At 39.2% G+C, this 6,914-nt stretch overlaps 1 pseudogene; it reads left to right on the forward strand.

Moving 5' to 3' along the window:
• Positions 1 to 3,539: 3,539 nt before the first annotated feature.
• LOC111542708 lies at positions 3,540 to 4,822 on the forward strand (annotated as a pseudogene).
• Positions 4,823 to 6,914: the final 2,092 nt, after the last annotated feature.

Raw genomic sequence — 6,914 nt, forward strand, 5'->3', positions numbered from 1 at the left:
TACCATTTTATCATTTTATTTACTTATATCCCCTTTCTTCCCTGTTTCTTCTTTCCTTATTGTTGAGGTAGATCTATTAGTAGGTCTTTCAGTAGAGATAGATGGATGACAATTTTTATATTCATAGTAATTTCTCTTTAGCACTTTGAGTCTCTTATTTTACTATCTTCTGGGACCTGTGATACATGTATTATTCCTTCACAAGTAAATTGTTATTTATCACTAATGACTTTAAAAATATATTTTTTACTTACTAGCAGTAATTTTGATATAGGGTGTCTCAGTATGGATCCGATTTTGTTTACCCTGCTTGAGACCCGTTGTACGTCCCGTTGTTATTGTTGTTTAATTGGATAATCAATTAAGTCAGATCTAGAAAATTATTGATATTGTCTTCTTTAAAAAATCCTTCTTCAAATTGTATCTTACTTTCTGAATGGATTGTTAGAAACATAATAAAACTTGTTGTATCCCTGTACTTCAAATTATATTTCTTATATTTCTTCTAGTATCTGCAGAACTGTAACGTGTTTCTGGGTACATATTTTACATCACCAACTTTTTCCTCACCTTTTTTGAACTTTTAATTCTCCATTAATTGTTTCTTTCTTCCAAAGTTCATGATTTTGGGAATTATAAAGCTGGAACTTCTGGTTTTGGCTTCATCATATATGCCTATTTTAATTTTTGTAATGTTCCCTTTGTTCTTGATGGATTTTTAAAAATTGTTTTGACACTTTTCAACTCACAGTCAGAAAATTGCTGCTGAACAATATTCAGCCTTATATACACATTATAGCGGGGAATAAGATTATTAAACTTCACACTCAGAAGGTGGTCTATCTTTTAAAAGTATTATGTTGCAATTCCAAACCCATTGTGGCACCAAGATCAAACATAGAAAAGGGGAGCTGTGGTTTATCACAGTGATCTCTTTCGGAAACAGAGACCCAAGAACTATGCAGGCACTTAGAGAAGTGGATGTAAGTTGCAATAGCTACAGTGTGGCAGCCATGTAAGTGTTCAGATCTCTTCTAGAACCTTTTATAGGAAGCATAGCTGCCCATCAGCCTCCCACTGCTGCCCATATTGGTTCTATTACAGCATTCAGATAAAGGCTCTGCTTTAACTAGACTGCCTTAGCCAAAGACCGAATACGGTATGAAATACTAGAATTATCCAATTCTGTGCCCAGTTTAGGACTTTTTCAAAGGGCAGTCTATCAGTCTAACCAAAACTTTCTCAGAACTGGGTTGTAGACACAGTCTTTTCCTACCTAATTTTTCCTTTTACAATTGTCAGACTTACCCAGGATCTGAAGGCCCTTTACACTTACTCCAGCCCCATGCCTGGCTCCCTGCTTATTTCTTGGAGTGTGTAAAGGCAGTTTTATTTCATTTTTGGAAATGTTATCCATGAGATTTTGGTCTTCTATATATTTTCTCTAAATGGATTTTCAAAGACCCCAAATCTAAACCGTTCCTGTCACAGGGTCCTTAGGGTGTCACTTTTCTATCCAGAAACTTCTGTGGCCAGTGGTACTTTTACTTGAGTTTTCCTTGGTCTTGCTGGACTCATTCCAACCACTGAGCCTGGCTGGCAGTGTTCTGCTTGTGCTACTGGCCTGGATGCCATGGCTGCCAAGAGTGAGCCAGGCACAGAGTGGTGAGGAGTGTGTGAGTGAGTGCAAGGTCTGGCCACTGCACACAGCCAGGTGTGCTGGCTGCAGCAGCGTGGAAAACTCCAGGTGCTGCCACAGACACCAGCTCTGTGAAAGGGTGCAGCTGGACCAGGTGTACCACAAGTGACTTCCACTGTAGGAACCAGGGAACACGGTGGCACCTGGAAACTTACACCAGGAACTGCAGAGCCACAAAGAAGGTGTCATAGCTTTGGCTTGAGGTGCCCCTAGTTCTGGGATCCCCAAATAGCTGAAGCTCTTCTCTCCCCATCACTTGCAATGTGGTGAGCAGAGGGTGTGTTTCAGCCCTGTTTGTGTTACAGCTCTTTCAGTGTTGCCATTGGGAGGATCCTGAGTTCTTGTCCCACATCCAGGAAGAATGAAGTATGTGGAAAACTGGAGGATGAGCAAGGTGGAGAGGAGCTTCATTGAGCGACAGAACAACTCTCAGGAGACCTGAAATGGGTAGCTCCTTTCTGCATGCAGGTCCTGACAAGTGTCCAGCTGTCAGTGGAGAAGCAACCCACAGTGGGTAGCTTCTTTCTGCAGGCAGGTGATTCCAAAGAGTCAAGGAGACCCAAAGTGGGTAACACCTTCCAGCAGCTGGTAATCCCAACCTCTGTGCAAATCAAGCTGTGTCTTGGGTTTTTATGGGTTCAAAAGGGAGGAAGTGTGTGCTGATTGGTCTGTAGACAACCTTGGGTGTGCCTGGAAAGTTCACCGTAAGTTTTCACTCCAAGTAGCAGACTCCACCTGAAACTGGTAGCCTGGCTCCCAGGCTTCAGGCCATCACTGACTTGAAAGTGGGATTTCACTAGGGACCCACCTCTTTCCATCCAGGAATCTCTGTCTGCCTTCCATCATCAACATGTCTTCTGTGGAGTCCAGGCTTTCTGTGCTGATAGGTGCCCACAGATCTGCTCTGAGCCACCCTCAGCACCGCAGTCCTCCTCCTACGCTCTTCGGTATTCAATGTTCGGAAGGGATTGAGGCAGCGGCAGGTCAGCTGGTGCATCAACACTGTCCCCATTGCATGCACACCAGGCCAGATAGCAACAGCACCTAGGCTCAACTACAACTTTGCTCCATACTGGAGTGAGTGCCAGGAGTGGAGAGAGGCCAGGGAGTGGGAGAAGGCACTTCCAAGTCTATGTAGGCAGGGGGACTTCCTGAGCCTCCAACAGTGCAAGGATGCCCAGGTTCAGAGTAGTGACTGGGCAGCTGCAACTGCGCCCAGGAGCGCAGGGCTCCTCCCTCACCAACTTGGTAGGGAGCATGGCTCCTTCCTGTTCCTAGCCCCTGCCAGCTCCAAGGAGCACACAGCCCTGGTGTCGCCTCCCCTTCTGCAGCCAGCATCCTCGCAGTGGCCACTCCAGACGGGTCATCACCACCATCACTATCACTGCTATCTTATCCCCCAAATTCAAACAATGAATGTTTACCAGAGAAGGTCTTATTTTTTATTAGCTATATTAATTATATAATAGACTTGTTCTAAACAAATATTGAGGTGTATAAATCTATAAGTTATTTAGTAATTATAGAGAAAATACAGGAAATGTGTATCCTAGAAAATTACTTCTAAGCATAGATATAAGCAAATAAAAGAGAAACTGGGTTTGATAAAGTTGATTGTATAATTGCAAGAATATCAATAACTTTACTGTGTTAACAGGATTTATATATATGTGTGTGTGTGTGTATATATATATATCGTTTGTTAGACAAATTTGTCAGAGCTGATAGTAAATGTATAAGTTAGATGGCAACCTGCATGAGTCTGTGCCAGGCTGCTTGAAGGTGCCCGGCACAGGTGGGAATCCCAGCCAACTGTCCTCAGATGTGTGGCTCCATTAGGTAGGCAATGGAGCTGGAGATGGAGCTGCTGCTACATGAGGCTCATGAGAACATGGAGGTGACACAGAGCTCCAGGCGGGAGCTGTGGGAGGCACAGAGGCAGATCAAAGAGTGCATCACAGACAAAGGATGTTCTCAGACAGCATTTTGATGATTTAAAGGGAGCCCTTGGGAGCTCTTGGATGAGCGATTGGTAACCCTTTAGCAAGAGGTGGACATCATTGAACAGGAGACTGTTAAACCATTAGATGACTGCCAGAGGCTCATAGAACACGGAGTCAACACTGCAGAGGACTTAGTCTGAGTAGGTGAGATTGCCATGGTTGGTACTGTAGAAGAGAATGAGAAACTGTGTAGCTTTACCAAAAAGGTCTCACGCATTCAGTTGGACAGCTTACCAGAAGCGCATTTACTGGTTGATGTGCCTTGTTTATATGCTCAGTTGGATGACTCAATTCTTATAGTAAAAGACCACGTTTCTAAGCATGGAACAGTAGCATCTCTCCCACCAGTACAGATAGAAAACTGATACAGAAACCTGGAGTCATCACAGTAGGATGGTGTAAGGTGGATGATGATTTTACAGCCCAAGATTATAGGCTACAGTTTTGTAAATGTACTTTAAATCATTTTGAGGATGTGTACATAGGTTCTGAAACTCAATTCATAGTATTGCAAGTAGACTCCAATGTTGATTATCAGTTCAAAGTCTGCGCCTGAGGAGATGGTCAACAGGAGTGGAGCCCCTGAAGTGTCCCCCAGATAGGTCATTCCACATTGGTGCCTCATGAATGGACAGCTGGTTTTGAGGGGTACAGTCTGAAAGTCAAGGTAATATTGCATTCTGGAATGACTCTGAACCCTCAGGTGTTCTCTACTCTAGAACTCCAACTTATTTCTGTGGGCAGACATTGACATTCAGAGTTGAAACTGTGGGACACAGGAGACAGTACAGAGGAGTTTGCAGAAAAACAGAATGGATATGACTGTCTGCAGCAGGATCAAGCTATGTGTATGAATACAAATGGTGACGTTTTTGTAAATGGAAAAGAAATGACTAATGAGTTAACTTCAGTTACTTCTGGGTCCGCTGTCACTTTTGACATTGAAGCTGTCACTCTAGGAACCACCAATAATGATGAAGGCAGGAACTTCAAGCTTTGAGTAACGATTAGCTCAAATAACAGAGAAGTGGTTTTTAATTAGTCACTCGATCAATCTTGTGGTTCTCTTTACTTGGGATGCTCATTTTCCTATCCTGGATAGAAAATATTAGATGTTTAGGTGCTTGGCTTTGGTTTTCAGGGTTTAACGTAGCTGCTCTTCAGCCCAGTTTAGTTTTAATTGTTTTTTTTAAAAAGTAGTTACATTCACCTTTCACTTAAACTGTTGGAAGTGGAAAATGTTTACTGAATTCCTTTCATAATTTGTTTTAAAAAGAGACTTGAATGTTGGGGAAAATCTTATAATTCAGTCAATTTTATTTTTAGCATATTGTTAACTAAAATATCACCTCATAATAGAAATCAAATTTACTTTAGGAGTATGAGAAGATACAGAAAGTTCTACACCCTTCCACTGCGTTTCTTAAAGTTTGTTATTAGACTAGGAAAACAATGTAATATTATTTTTTAAACCATCATGAAAGATCCAAGTCCATGTAAATCTTTAGAATAAAACAAGAGAAATATACCAGATAGTAGAAGTTATGTGATATACATTCACTCATATGCTGTCCACCTGAATTTATTGGCAATACTCTCCGTGTTCAGGTATTTATAAGGAGTGTTGACTTTTATCCCATCTTCAATAATTTTTAAGTTCTCAAACATTCTAATTTTTGCACTTTTTAAATGCCTGAGCAAATGTCTATTATAGGCAAGTATTATCTTTTGTTCTTTTATTGCAATTTGATTCAAGATACACTACACTATTTTCATAGGGTCAAACTACCTATGGAAGTAGTATGCACAGCAGTGTTCACCATTTCACATGTATGCAATATGCACATGTGTGTATCTAGCCTTTGACATAATTTTACTTTTTTAGAGTGTGAATTGCAGTCCAGTTTAATGTCAGCTTGATAAATGGTCTCTTAGCTGACCAAAAAAAAAAAAAAATTGGGTAAATACTTAACCTAATTTTTTTGAAAACTCAAATTTGTGTGTAAAATTTACTTGAAAAAATTAATATGTAAAAATAACTATCTTAACATGCTACACCAGCCTACATATTTTATTTTACTGTGAATTTTTTTTTTTCATTTTTACTAATAGTAAAAATGTAGAAAAGCAAGTATGACATTATTGAAGGTAATTTATTTGGGGATCCATGTTTCCTGACAGATAATCATGACCTTTTCTCCTTGTCTTTTTCTATATAAGTAGACACTCACTTCTTTAAGGATTAAGAAGTTTTCCAGAAGGTAGATACCTTGTCCACCAATCTGAATCAAAATAAGTAACTAAAAGGTAAAAAATAAGTAATTTGACAGCATTCTAAATAGGAGCAAAAGTATAAATAAGAGGAGTCATAATATATTTTCTTTTTATTCTGGATATAGAAGTTCTGTATAAATTTCAGTATTAGTCTATGGGTTAGTAGTTAACAATATCACTTGCAGAATAAACTTTTATTACATTCAGCAAACATTGATAATTCTAAAAGTGAAGATAGATATTAAAATTTTAGTACAAAGAGTATTAGTATCGATGAGTAACTTAAATATAACATCCTCTATTTTAGCAAGTTATACATATGGTGTTGTTATGTATGTTTTCTAGGAAGAAAGAAAATAGTCATATCCAATTGGAAATTCTATAACACAGAACATAATTCTGAAATAAGGGGAAATGACATTATAAGAATTCAAGTCATTTTGACTGAGAGAGGTAAAATAGAGGAAATTTCTAAGTAACAGAGAGCAGTTAAAATTATCCTTAGAGAACTGTAGCTTACATGACTGGCACTTAAAAGAGAGATAATAATTTGTGTAGACACTGAGTTTGGCAGAGCTATGGGGATAATATATCTTTTCAATCTCAAATGTTATTTAATTTTGGATGCTAAGTCTTTCCTGTAATATTAACTCTTCATACCACTTTTCCTCAATGACCTTGACCACCGTGTGGGAAATAATAAACCTCATCTTCCTATCATCTTATGTCTTGAAGGGTTTGGTAATTTATCTTGGAGGGATGTCAGTGCAAAGTGTCCTCATCGTTATTTGAAAGCTGAATCACAAAAACCACTAACGCTACATTAGGCAGATGTGAAACTAACTGAAACCATGAATTATTTTAGGTAGCAGAATATTTTAGAACGCAGTAAGATAGCCTAGTTTCTGTTTCCATCCAGGTATATTTTGTGAGAACAA

The sequence above is a fragment of the Piliocolobus tephrosceles genome, chromosome 4 (genome assembly GCF_002776525.5).
Source record: "Piliocolobus tephrosceles isolate RC106 chromosome 4, ASM277652v3, whole genome shotgun sequence".
NCBI lineage: Eukaryota > Metazoa > Chordata > Mammalia > Primates > Cercopithecidae > Piliocolobus > Piliocolobus tephrosceles.